Here is a 14,937-nt window from a genome sequence, read left to right as displayed (position 1 = left end):
CAAGGGTCCGCTTGGGGCCAGCGATGGTCTCCGAGTGCTGACCACGTCCAGGGTGTAGGCTCAGGGCATGACATGTTTAGCACCCTTTGAATACTTATCATCTTTTGAAAAGAAGAGTGTAGTAGTATTATCACAATAAATTTTAGCGGCTTGATTATATTGTCGACTAGTCCAAGTCCTGAAATAATTAGCATGCACAGTAGCCTCAAAGCATGCCACAAACTTAGATTTCATAGTGGATGCAACTATAACAAATTGTTTCACACTCTTTCATGATATTTCTCTTCCAGCTAACAAAAACAAATATCCAAGTGTGGATTTTCTTATATCCACACAATCAACATAATCTGAATATCCAACCACGTCAAGATGAACAGATTTTCTATAAGTGAGCATATGATCTTTCATTTCTTGTAAGTATCGCAACACTTTTTTTGCAGCCTTCCAGTGGTCCATTTCTGAATTACTTTGATAACAGTCCAATATTCCAACAACAAAATTAATGTATGGTCTCGTATATGTCTGGGCATACATTAGACTCCCAACTATTGATGCATAAGGAATATATTTCATGTGCTTACGTTCCAATTCATTCTTTATACATTGATTGAGACTAGATTTATCTCTTTTCTAAATAGGAACAGGACTTGATGAACATTTTTCCATTCTAAATCTCTCTAACACTTTCTTAATATAGGCTTTCTGAGAAAATACCAATAATCCTTGTGATCTATCTCAAAATATTTTTATCCCAATCACATAGATTGTCTCTCCCATATCTTTCATGTCAAAATTGTTAGAGAGATCTTTATTAATATCATACAACAAACCAAGATCATTAGTAGCAAACAAGATGTCTCAACATACATAATTAATACAATAAATTTATTGCCACTGATCTTCAGATATATACACAAATCAATAGTGTTTTCCTTAAATTCAAAGGTGACAATGATTTCATTAAACTTAAGGTTCCATTGCCAAAAAACTTGTTTAAGTCCATATATTGACTTTTTAAGTCTACACACCATGTGTTCCTTTCCTTTGAAAGGAAACCCCTGATTCATATAAACTTCTTCCTCTAAATTCTCATTCAGAAAAGTTGTTTTCACATCCATTTGATGTAGCTCTAAGTCATAATGAGCTACTAAGTCATTATAATTCTGAGTGAATCTTTTCTAGAAACATGTGAAAATGTTATTTTATAGTCGATGTCATCTTTTTGAGTGAAATCTTTGGCAGCAAGTCTAGCCTTGTGACGGTTAATGTTGCCAGTTGAGTCGTGTTTGGTCTTAAAGCCTCATTTACACCCAACTCTTTTGCAACCTTCGGACAATTTAACAAGGTCCCAAACCTCATTATGTTTCATTGATTTCAATTCATCTTTCATAGCTTCTAATCATTCATCAGAATTCTTACTTTCAATGGCTTGTGAAAATGAAACTAGATCATTATCAATTCCTAAATCAATTTCTGACTCGTGTATATATACCAAATAATCATCAGAAATAGTAGATCTCTTTTGTCTTTGAGATTTTCTTAATGCTACTTCTTGTGGTTCATCTATTGTGGGTTCATCATTATGACTTCATTGTGAATAATAGGAGTATTAATTTGTTGTTCTTGTTAATTGTTAGGTTGTACAACAATTTCAGGAAGAACAATTTTAAAAGAAGTGCATGGTAGAAGAATTTGTATCATAACTTATTTAATTTCCACATTGAGTGGTTCTTCACTCCCACTAACTTCACCATTCTCAATGAGCCTAGCATTTCCAGCTTTAACTATTATCGTACTATGATTAGGATAGTAAAATCTATACCCCTTTGATTTTTATGGACAACTAATGAAGAATACACTGATTGTTCTTGAATCCAGGTTCTTTTTTTTTGGGTTAAAAAATTCTAACTCCTGCCGAACAATCCCAAACATGTAGGTGCCTTAAACTAGATTTTCTCCAGTCCACAGTTCAAAAGGTGTCTTTGAAACTACTTTACTAGGAATCCTATTTAACAAGTAAACGATAGTCCTTAAAGCATACATCCACAACAAAAGAGGTAAAGATGAATTACTCAACATACTCCTAACCATATCCATTAATGTACGATTACACCTTTCAGACACACCATTTTTTTGTGGTGTGCCTGACATTGTGTATTGAGCACATATGTCATGATTTTTTTTAGTAATTTAGTAAATGAACCAGGGTGTTGTCCAGTTTCATCGTATCTTCCATAATACTCACCACATCTCTCTAACCTGATTATTTTCACCTTTATGTCTAGTTGTCTTTCAACCTCATTAATAAATACCTTTAAAGCATTTATCGCTTGAGATTTTTCATGCAACAAATAACGTGAAAAATTATCAGTAAAGGTGATTAAATATTTTTTCTTAGTGAAAGATGCAATATCAAAAGGACCACATATATCAGTGTGTATAATTTCAAGAAGTTGTATGCTTCTTATGGCTCCTTTATTTGTATGTTTTGTTGGTTTTTCTTTAATACAATCCATAAAAACCTAAATTTCATTCTTAACTAATCTTTTCAGTCTTTTTTTGGATATGTGACCTAAACGTTGATGCCACAAGTAAGAAGATTGTTCATTCACCAAACTTTGTTTAGTTCCAATATTATGATGCAAATTTAAGAGTGTTTTGCTAAACAGATTATCAAGATTTATTTTGTATAAGCTATCACAAAGAATATCAGTACCAATGAGATGATTATTCTTAAACAAGCTAAAATATCCACTACCATAATTAAAAGAATATCCAGCCTTATCTAACTTATACAAAGAAACTAAATTTCTCAAAAAAGAAGGTACATAACAAGTTTCAAGTAAATCTAAGTGACTTCTAGTATCGAAGATTAAACGATAAGTCCCGAGAGCCTCAATTGGAGCCTTCTCTTTATTTTCCATATACACAAATCTTTCCTTTCTTTATGATCTGTGTTATTAGGAATACCTACAACATATTAGAAGAAACATGACTAGTACACCAAAGTCAATCCATCAGATATTATAAAAACTTCCAGTCAAATTTGATTCAAGACATGTAAAAGCACAATACTTACCTTTCTTCTCAAACCATACCTTACGTATCAGACAACTTATCTGAAAGTGTCCAGATTTCCCAGAAGAACGACACTTATTGTCACGACCCATCCACCGGGCCATGCGGGCACCTACCCTAACACCTAAGTAGGAGAACCCTCATATCCCAATAGTTAAAAATCATATGGAATATTTGGAAAACTACAGAATAAAGGAATTTCATATAATGTTTTTATTAAACAAGAGTTAAAACGACTTAGAGTTAAGACTTGTAAAGTAATTAACACCCTCTGAGATCTAGTCTAAACAGGTACAAGAGCTACTAAGAGTACAATGAAAGACATAATAATGAAAAGACACAGCTCCCACCATGCGGGAGGAAAAATAGGAGCTGCTGGAGATTTTCTTTGTTTTCACCTACGAAACATCACCGAATCTGCATCCAGACTATGTCCAAAAGGCATAGCAAGAATAGTATCAGTACAACCACACGTACTGGTAGGCATCATCGGTCAACCCGAATACCTACCGCATAATATAAGAAATTAACTGGTGAAACATGCAATAAGACTAATCGTTCCTCCACCTTATATTCCCAACCGCCTCGAAAGCTCTAACCATACTCGCTTCGTTCTTGGTCATACCTACTCATTCTATCCTTCTAAAAGGCGTTCCATAAATAACTAATACCCACCTGGTCAACACCCACGACAAGTCTACACTTCACTCCCATATCCACTCAACTTATAACCACATATTTCGCCTATCAAGGATTACTACCCCCAACTTTAACAATAATAACCACGACCACATTCTAGCTACCAAGTATAGCACGCTCTTAGCTTTTCTTTACCATGCTACAACCTGGTTTGGGTCTCTACCATTCACAATTCACTACACAACATGATANCATGCAATAAGACTAATCGTTCATCCACCTTATATTCCCAACCGCCTCGAAAGCTCTAACCATACTCGCATCGTTCTTGGTCATACCTACTCATTCTATCCTTCTAAAAGGCGTTCCACAAATAACTAATACCCACCCGGTCAACACCCACGACAAGCCTACACTTCGCTCCCATATCCACTCAACTTGTAAACACATATTTCGCCTATCAAGGATTACTACCCCCAACTTTAACAATAATAACCACGACCACATTCTAGCTACCAAGTATAGCACGCTCTTAGCTTTTCTTTACCATGCTACAACCTGGTTTGGGTCTCTACCATTCACAATTCACTACACAACATGATATCTCCAATTAACTTCAACATCGTAACCCCTACATAATAGAACATAAGGAATAACCCACTAAACAATTCATGAAACATGTCCAATTCCACATTATGAATAATACGAGCAATTACACATATAAAACAAGTCAATGGTCCTCTCATGGAACCTAAACCCAAACTATTAGTGTACCGGTTCGTGGTACCCGATCCAATGTTTATGTCGGAATGTGGCAACCGATCCCATAATTATGTCGGAACGTGGCATCCGATCCAAGTTAGTGTGTCGGAACGCAACACCCGATCCATTCAACAAGGCACAATCACAATCACAAGTATATTCTCAAATCATACAATCAAGTCATGACTCATGGCATTCATCATTCAGCTATCCTCATTTACAATTAGTGTGACCAATAATGCAACATTCGCATACATACATGTATTATAATGAAGCAAGAACAAACATACATTACACAACATGAAATCACAACCATCACCTCAACCCTATTCCACAAAACTAGGGTTTTCTCCTATGGTATACGTCTAATATACCATTTATACGCACAATCAACCCTTATTCGGTGCACGAAAGCCTAATCATGAATTCTACCATCAATTTCATCATACTACGCAGTGAATAACAAATTCATAACTACTCAATAATTAAACTTAGCCTACTTGGGAGCCAAGTATTCGCAAAGGGATTATAGATGAATTTCTGGTTTTCGACGATGCGACAGTGGATTTGACCGAAATTCCTCAAGCTATCGCCATCCCCATGCTAGAAATCTCTTTCTCCTTCTTTCCCAAGCTTAGAGTAGCTTTTGAAGGGTTTCTGTGGTGATTTACGTCTAATTTAGGTGTTTTTGAAAGAATGAGAAAATAATATTTCGCGTTATTTACATTTTGTCTCGCCCAACCCTCTTTGGCAGCTACTTACCCCACTGTGGTGCCGCTGCCCTAGCGGCATTTAGTCCACCCAGGCAGGACAGTGGTCTAGTATTTTCCCAAAGTTTTTGTTTTGCCTAAATAACGACGGTTCGGGTCGTTACAATAGATATCAATTTACCCCTCGTTCGTCCCCGAACGACTAGTGGACGGATCATTACACACCCTATCTCGAAGTATCTTTAACTAACGAATTGGTCCTTTATAAAATCACGAATGAGGAAGGTTTTTCAAATCTGAATCACGAAAGGCTTTATACCCAAAGGACCGATTAAGGACATGACGCAACGCCCGAAAAAGAATTGCGATATAATTTACACAGCCTGACCCCGCCAGGGTGGCAACCCTCTCACTAGGGCGGGGGCGCTGTGGCGAGACATCTCCCACTATAGCGAGAGATCGAAAACAATAAAGGGGGGGAAATGGAAATGGTTTCCCCATTTCCTCCTTTTTACTTTCAAACACTCCCAAAACTCTCTCAATCACTCTCCTCAGACGTCAAAACTCAGGTAATAATATTGTTCCTTACGCTCCTTACTTCACTACTTACTTAACCATGATTGCATGACATTAAACGACTGATTAGAATAAATTTACGGGTAGTTTATCGAAAATGACACTAGGTTGCTTGATTTGTTATGAAAACGTAGCATGGGTACTTCCTTTACGTCCCTAACGTCTCCACAACGTCCTAGACGTAAGGATTTTGTAAAAATACAATCGAATTGGTACCAAAATGGGTGGGGGAAGTTGAAGGGTCTCTTAATAGAAACTTGGATTTGAACATTATTTAGGGGTTATTTTGTTAATATGACTGCATGTTTAGGTTCTAGGGTACTTAATATACTCTGATCTGCTGAAATTCTGTGAAAATCGGAGGTTTTGGGATGAAGAGGCACCATGTCCAAGATGAAGGCCACTCTAGCGCCCTTCATCTCGCGGCAGCGGCCTCTCTCATCCAGCTATGGTGGGATTTGGGCTGCTATAGCGGGATTCCGTGGGGCAGTGGCTGAGTCCCTTAAACTAGAAAAAATTCTTTTTCTCTTTAAACCGGATATTTCCCACTCTCATGGCCTTCTAACATATACATATTCAAAACTTTTGCAGGCTTTTCTAAATGGCAGGTCTTAACGAGTAAATTCTATCTCTTGTCTTATTTCTCGATGCTGCTAGTCGGGAAAGATACCCTGACTATCAGAACAACAAGTTTTGATGTGAGAGGGGCTTTGTCTTTCTTAGACTGGAGGAGAAGGCGTTTGCCTTTCATTCTCGCATAATGGAGTTCGAATGGGCTCCACTGACTAAGGATCCTGTTGCACGCTCCGACTGGGTGAGGGAGTTCTATGCCATTCTACCCACTATTCGCTGGGACGATCCCCATCCTACCATTTGCATTAAGGGAGTCAGCCTCCCCTGAACGCTACTGCCATTAATGAGGTACTAGAGGTGCTCGAGGCCTCGAATGCATAGTACGAGGCCAAGCTGAGGGAGATGGATCTGGGTTGGCTAAGAGACGCACTTGTGGAGCCTGCACATCGATACAAAGTCTATTGGCCTACTATAGAGGGTATCACTAGCGTGGGCTAGTCACCTGATGCTAAGAGGTGGCTACAGTTGGTTACTGGGAGGATCCGCCCATCGGGCAACCGCACAGACGTAACATTTCCTCGGGCCTTGGTGGTGGCGTGCGCAGTGCAGGGCATTGAGCTGAATGTGGGGGCACAAATTATTTCAGAGTGAAAGATGTTCTACTGAGGCAACAAGAAGGCATTTTTCCTACTCAGACTCGTGATTGGGCTGTGCAAACAAGCGGGGGTGCCCCTATTAGATACTGATGAGGTATTTCTTATGGATCCCTCCCCCCCCTTCACTCTCTTTTGGTTAGACATGGCTTTACTTTTTGGAGCAAGAGGAGAAGGACGGACAGGGCCAGTAGCAATCAGGCGGTTGCAGAGTTGGACGACGAGGGAGGCGACGACACTTGTCCCACCCGGTCCCAGCCCCCACTATCAGGTGCACGGGTAGAGGAGGACCTAACGGCTGTCCGAAAGAGATTAGGGTGCTTCTTTGTTGACACCACCCTGGTTTCACCCAGCACCGCCCTGGAGGTCGAGATGCTCCATCGCGAGCTGTGCCAGGAGAGGAGGAAGGGCTTGGAGAGGGATCTCCTGATGGTCAGGATATGAAAGGTGGTGAGGATTATGTTCACCTGCGTCGCCCCCGAGTAGGAGATTCCCTTAGTCGAGAAAGGAGATTTCCAGCATTTCACTTTTATGGACGAGGCCGTGATAGGCCTGGTACCTCCGGAGGATCTCGATTCTGATGATGACACCTCGTAGAGGTCTTGATTTTGGTTTATTGCCCTTCTTGGGCCTGTGATTTGAAAAAAACTTTATTTATCTTTTCTCTTTTCCTTATGTTTTGTAGCACATGGATGCTGGTGTTTCTGTTGTTTTTCGCAGCTAGTAATTAATTGCTAGGTTTCTATACTCGATCCTTCGATTGTTGAGCACTGATTGAATAGCAAGGTTAACTTATATACGATCTTGGGGTTTATTTGGGTAGCTTGGGAAAATAGAGGAGGCAGGCTGAGGTTCTATCTTGCCCCATCCCGCTCTGGCGAAAGAATTCCCGCTCGAGCAGTCTCTCCCTGGCGGGAATGATCCCGCCCCAGTGACTCAGGCGGAACCAGAACCCAGGCCCAAAATTCTTTTGGGGTATTTCTCGCTCCTAAACTTTCCTTAGATTCCTCGACTATAACTAGGCATTTAGGATAACCCCTTTAGCTAGGAAATTATTATCTACCCCCGGGTCAGCCCGATAAAGCACGCACTTCATAATCCCTTTACGTTACTTAAACACTACAACATACTCATTCCAAGATACACATTCACACGATTATTAGTTGGTCGCAACACACGTCTAGATTCAATTTTGCGAATCACTCATAGATTATCTAGACCCTCGCACCAAACTTAGTTATGACTTTCTTCTCACAACGAGTTTCATGATACTCAAGTAGTTACCACTTACGTAATTTCAACAATTCAGCCAGCATATTACACATATCAAATTTCAGACACACATTTATTGTGCACCTAGTCATATCATCATATCCAAGCAAAGAACAACTTTCACATTCACAGTAAAATCAGACAACAAGAAGCATGCATTCACAGTTTCAAGTTACAACTCACAGAAAAGTCCAACTTCTAAATTAGCTCACTCCATAGATGACCATTACTGGTTATCCATACGTCTATGCAGCCCCTAGGGCCAGATACCAATTTGGAACCTTCTCAGTTCCAATTTACCTTGCTCGTGTTCCTTCAATTGTAACTACGACATCTAGTTCACTTCGTTGAGATACCAATTGGACTCAACTCATACCACAAGCGACACTTGCACCAAATTAGCTCATTCCATAGATGACCATTACTGGTTATCCATATGTCTATGCAGCCCCTAGGGCCAAATACCAATTAGGAACCTTCTCAGTTCCAATTTACCTTGCTCGTGTTCCTTCAGTTGTAACTACGACGTCTAGTTCACTTCGTTGAGATACCAATTGGACTCAACTCATACCACAAGCAACACTTGCACGAAGGGAGAGAAAAGATGGGACAACTTCATAGAATGCTTTAGAGCTTCCTGAGGATTAGGTATGGACGTCAACACACCAATCCGCAGGATTCTATTCCACATTTTGCTCTTGTACTAGGAGACTGATAACCTAGGCTCTCATACCAATTCTCACGACCTACTCACCGGGCAGTGCGGGAACCTACCCTAACACTTAAGTAAAAGAATCCTCATATCCCAATAATTAAAAATCATGTGGAAAATTTAGAAAACTGCAGAATAAAGGAATTTCATATAATGTTTTTATTAAACAAGAGTTAAAACGACTCGGAGTTAAGACTAGTAAAGTAATTAACACCCCTAGAGATCTAGTCTAAACAGGTACAAGAGCTACTAAGAGTACAAGGCAAGACATAACAATGAAAAGACAGCTCCCACCATGCGGGAGGAAAAATAAAAGCTGCTGGAGATTTTCTTTGTCTTCACCTGTGAAACATCATCGAATCTGCATCTGGACTATGCCCAAAAGGCATAGCAAGAGTAGTATCAGTACAACCACACGTACTGGTAGGCATCAGCGATCAACCCGAATACCTACCGCATAATATAAGAAATCAACTAGTGAAACATGCAATAAGACTAATCGTTCATCCACCTTATATTCCCAACCGCCTCAAAATCTCTAACCATACTCGCTTCCTTCTTGGTCATACCTGCTCATTCTATCCTTTTAAAAGGCATTCCGCAAATAACTAATACCCACCCGGTCAACACCCACGACAAGCCTACACTTTACTCCCATATCCACTCAACTTGTAACCTCGTATTTCGCCTATCAAGGATTACTACCCCCAACTTTAACAATAATAACCACAACCACATTCTAGCTACCAAGTATAGCACATGACTCTTAGTTTTTCTTTACCATGCTACAACCCGTTTGGGTCTCTAGCATTCACAATTCCCTACACACCCTGATATCTCCAATTAACTTCAACATCGTAACCCCCACATNACTTAGTTATGACTTTCTTCTCACAACGAGATTCACGATACTCAAGTAGTTACCACTTACGTAATTTCAACAATTCAGCCAGCATATTACACATATCAAATTTCAGACACATTTATTGTGCACCTAGTCATATCATCATATCCAAGCAAAGAACAGCTTTCACATTCACAGTAAAATCAGACAACAAGAAGCATGCATTCATAGTTTCAAGTTACAACTCACAGAAAAGTCCAACTTCTAAATTAGCTCATTCCATAGATGACCATTACTGGTTATCCATATGTCTATGCAGCCCCTAGGGCCAGATACCAATTTGGAACCTTCTCAGTTCCAATTTTCCTTGCTCGTGTTCCTTCAGTTGTAACTACGACGTCTAGTTCACTTTGTTGAGATACCAATTGGACTCAACTCATACCACAAGCGACACTGCACGAAGGGAGAGAAAAGATGAGACAACTTCCTGGAATGCTCTATAGCTTCCTGAGGATTAGGTGTGGACGTCAACACACCAATCCGCATGAATCTATTCCACATTTTGCTCTTGTACTAGGAGACTGGTAACCTAGGCTCTAATACCAATTCTCACGACCCACTCACCGGGCAGTATGGGAACCTACCCTAACACTTAAGTAAGAGAATCCTCATATCCCCATAATTAAAAATCATGTGGAAAATTTAGAAAACTGCAGAATAAAGGAATTTCATATAATGTTTTTATTAAACAAGAGTTAAAACGACTCAAGTTAAGACTAGTAAAGTAGTTAACACCCCTAGAGATCTAGTCTAAACAGGTACAAGAGCTACTAAGAGTACAAGGCAAGACATAACACTGAAAAGACACAGCTCCCACTATGCGGGAGGAAAAATAAGAGCTGCTGGAGATTTTCTTTGTCTTCACCTGTGAAACATCATCGAATCTGCATCTGGACTATGCCCAAATGGCATAGCAAGAGTAGTATCAGTACAATCGCACGTACTGGAAGGCATCAGCGGTCAACCTAAATACCCACCGCATAATATAAGAAATTAACTGGTGATACATGCAATAAGACTAATCGTTCATCCACCTTATATTCCCAACCGCCTCAAAATCTCTAACCATACTCGCTTCCTTCTTGGTCATACCTGCTCATTCTATCCTTTTAAAAGGCATTCCGCAAATAACTAATACCCACCCGGTCAACACCCACGACAAGCCTACACTTTACTCCCATATCCACTCAACTTGTAACCTCGTATTTCGCCTATCAAGGATTACTACCCCCAACTTTAACAATAATAACCACAACCACATTCTAGCTACCAAGTATAGCACATGACTCTTAGTTTTTCTTTACCATGCTACAACCCGTTTGGGTCTCTAGCATTCACAATTCCCTACACACCCTGATATCTCCAATTAACTTCAACATCGTAACCCCCACATAATAGAACATAAGGAATAACACACTAAACTCTTCATGAAACATGTCCAATTTTGCATTATGAATAATACGAGCAATTACACATATAAAACAAGTCAATGGTCCTCTCATGGAACCTAAACCCAAACTGTTAGTGTATCGGTTCGTGGTACCCGATCCAATATTTATACCAGAACGTGGCAACCGATTCCATAATTATGCCGGAACGTGGCAATCGATCCAATTTAGTGTGTCGAAACGCATCCATTCAACAAGGCACAATCACAATCACAAGTATATTCTCAAATCTTATAATCAAGTCATGATTCATGTTCGTCATTCATCTATCCTCATTTACAATTAGTGTGATCAATATAACAACATTTACATACATACATGTATTTTAATGAAGCAAGAACAAACACAACATGAAATCACAACCACCACATCAACCATATTCCACAAAACTAGGGTTTTCTCCTATGGTGTACGTCTAATGTACCACTTAGGGATATACGCACAATCAACCCTTGTTCGGTGCACAAAAGCCTAAGCATTAATTCTACCGTCAATTTCATCACGCTACATAGTGAATAACAAATTCATAACTACTCAATAACTAAACCTAGCATACCTGAGGGCCAAGTATTCGCAGAGGAATTATAGATGAATTTCTGGTTTCCTGACGACGGGACGGTGGATTTGACCGAAATTCCGCAAGCTATCACCATCCTCACGCTAGAAATCTCTTCATTCTTCTTTTCCAAGCTTAGATAAGCTTTTGGAGGGTTTCTGTGGTGATTTACGTCTAATTTTAATGTTTTTAAAAGAAGGAGAAAATAAGATTTTGCGTTATTTACATTCTGCCTCGCCCAACCCGCTCTGGTGCCTACTTACCCTGTCGTGGCGCTGCCGCCCTAGTGGCATCTGGCCCGCCCAAGCGGGATAATGTTCCAGTATTTTTCTCTGAGTTTTTGTTTTGCCTAAATAACGACGGTTCGGGTCGTTACACTTATCATCCTTATATTCCTTCTTATGTACTTGAGATGAAAACTCATTAACATTACGTAGCTTTTGATTTCCCTTATCATGCTTCTTTTGTTTCTTTCCATCTCTTTGATGACTTACAAAGTTGATGGAGTGGGTTCCTTTATTCTTCATCCTTATTTCTTCTTAAACTAGCATTCCGTGCAATTAATACACATTCCATTTATCTTTCATGGTGTTGTAGTTCATTTGGAAAGAACCATACTCAGACGGTAATGAATTGATGATGAATTGTATAAGGAAATTTTGTTCCACTTCCATTCCCAAAAACTTAAGTCTTGCTGCTATGTTATTCATTTCAATGACTTTCTCATGTATAGTACGAGAATCATAAAAATTCATGATGACCAAAGTACCCTTTAGTGTCCCAATAAGAGACTTATCAGAAATTTGAGAGGATTCTTCCACAAGTTTCAGAAATTCTTTTGCATTCTCAGTTTTCGGAAAAGTTTTCTTAATGTTGCCTGTAATATTCATTTGCCTGAACATTAGACCTAATCTATTAGATCGGTCTCAATGCTTATAATATGACATTTCTTCAACATTGTTAGTTTCAGTAATAGCAATTGGCTTCCCAGTGTAAAGTGCAACATCAAGATCTAGAACTCGAGGATGGAATTTGATTTGTTCACATCAATCTGAGAAGTTAAGACGGTCAAAGGTCGTAACAGAGGCAAGGTGCGAACAAAGAGCAAATGATGCAAATAGAACATGCTCATTTGTTATTACTTTGAGTTATGAGTTTAACACATACTATTAGATTCAAAAATGATTTATGTATTTTAAATGTATATTGATGTCCTCCTTTGGTCAAAACATCAAAATACAACTTTAGACATAATGATGCTTAAATGTGAGTTCAACATAATTCAATCATTTTTAATGTGTAATTAATAATATTTATTATCTTTAGATAAATAAATAAAACTAACGACTCATCTAAATTATCTCCTTAAAGTTAAATGGTTCTAAAAATAGATAATCAACCTTTGGGTGATCCATAAATATCTTATAACCAAAATTTCAATTTACCCATAAGAATTATATCGGTTATAGGCATCAAAATTAATGAATAATTGAATATAAGTTTAATCATTATTATAGAATTAATTCTTCATAAAGATTCAACCACTTTGGTGATTAACGAATCACATATATATAATTTCAAAAATAAAATACATCATAAAAATGAATAATTATTTCCCTTAATATTAAACACTTCACTGTTAAACTTCTTGAAGATATAAAATTATTCAAGTAAACACATAGTTGCTCTAAAACACCAAATCATGCCGAAATAGTGTAGACAACAAATCATAGTAAACTACTAATAGATAGTTTTAATCCCTAATTTACATAATTAGTCAAAAAATTAGAAGAAACATTAATATTAATGGATAATCACTAGTTCTTAAACATGACTCTGATACCACATGTAAGGATTTAAAAGATAGTGAAAACATCAGCAATCTAAACATTCATATATCTTATCAATAATTCATGATTGTAGAACTATATGATTTTTACACACACTGATAAGAGAAAAATATTATATATATACACACACAAAGTTATTGTTTAATTTTAATACTAATATTTTTAAATTTTTTTTGCAGAAAATGTTGCAATACTTAAGAAAACATCAACAAAGTAAATATGTGGTAAAAGAAATACAAGTGCTGATTTACAAGAAACTATCCAACACAAATGGAGATATTAAAGAATTAAGAAAGAGAGAAACGAGAAGTTGTGCAAATATGAAAAAGAGTTTGACAAAAAAAATTTGTGTGTGGAACTCACAAGCTAAAAATGGAAAGAAGAACAAATAAGAACGAAAGAAAGAAATTAAAGAAATATGCAGCAAATATGGAAAACAAAAGTTGAAAAATGTAGTAGCATGGTAGCCACCAAAGTGGAAAACAAAGAAAAAGACAAGCTAGAAAGAAAACTTTGTCAAATGTTGGTGTGCATTGGACTTACCATTTTAATTTTGTTAAAAATCTCAACTTGCAAGTGGACAAATTAAGAGAAAAGGGTGATTTCCATCTTCAGATAATGACTACAAATAACACGAGGAGTAAGTTGCTATAGCAGTAGAGGGGTAGAAACAAAACAACCCATTTATTTCTTTAAATTCTTCTTGTACTATTTTTTAGTTACTGATGTTGAAAATTATTCTAGGTCCTCCTTTTAATTAAATAGTGAAATTATTCTTCTTGAATATTTCATCTATTTTCTTATTTAATGGAGAAATTTTTTTCGTTAGTGGTACCATTTCTATTAGAGAAAATGGTCTAAATCCCCCCAACATATACCCGAAATCTCAACTACACACTCGTACTTCACGGGTGTCCTATTATCCTCTTGGACATTTTATTTCTCTATTTAGTGCACACCTGAGTGTTGACCTGTCATAGGAGGTGAGAGCACCTCCTCTAGGCGCGTTAGAAGCAATAAATTGGCAATGTTCATCTTCCCCAAATTAAATAAACATTTGTTCTTTCTTCCCCACCATTAATCCTTGTTCCTTCTTCAATATTTTGACGATTTTCTTTCAAAAATGACTAGGTTTTAGTTGTTTATGTTCATTTCTACTTTAAATCTTGAAATTAGGGTTTGTAATCTGCTCTAATTTCTTATT

The sequence above is a fragment of the Solanum stenotomum genome, chromosome 1 (assembly GCF_019186545.1).
Source record: "Solanum stenotomum isolate F172 chromosome 1, ASM1918654v1, whole genome shotgun sequence".
NCBI lineage: Eukaryota > Viridiplantae > Streptophyta > Magnoliopsida > Solanales > Solanaceae > Solanum > Solanum stenotomum.
This window is presented reverse-complemented; position numbering follows the sequence as displayed.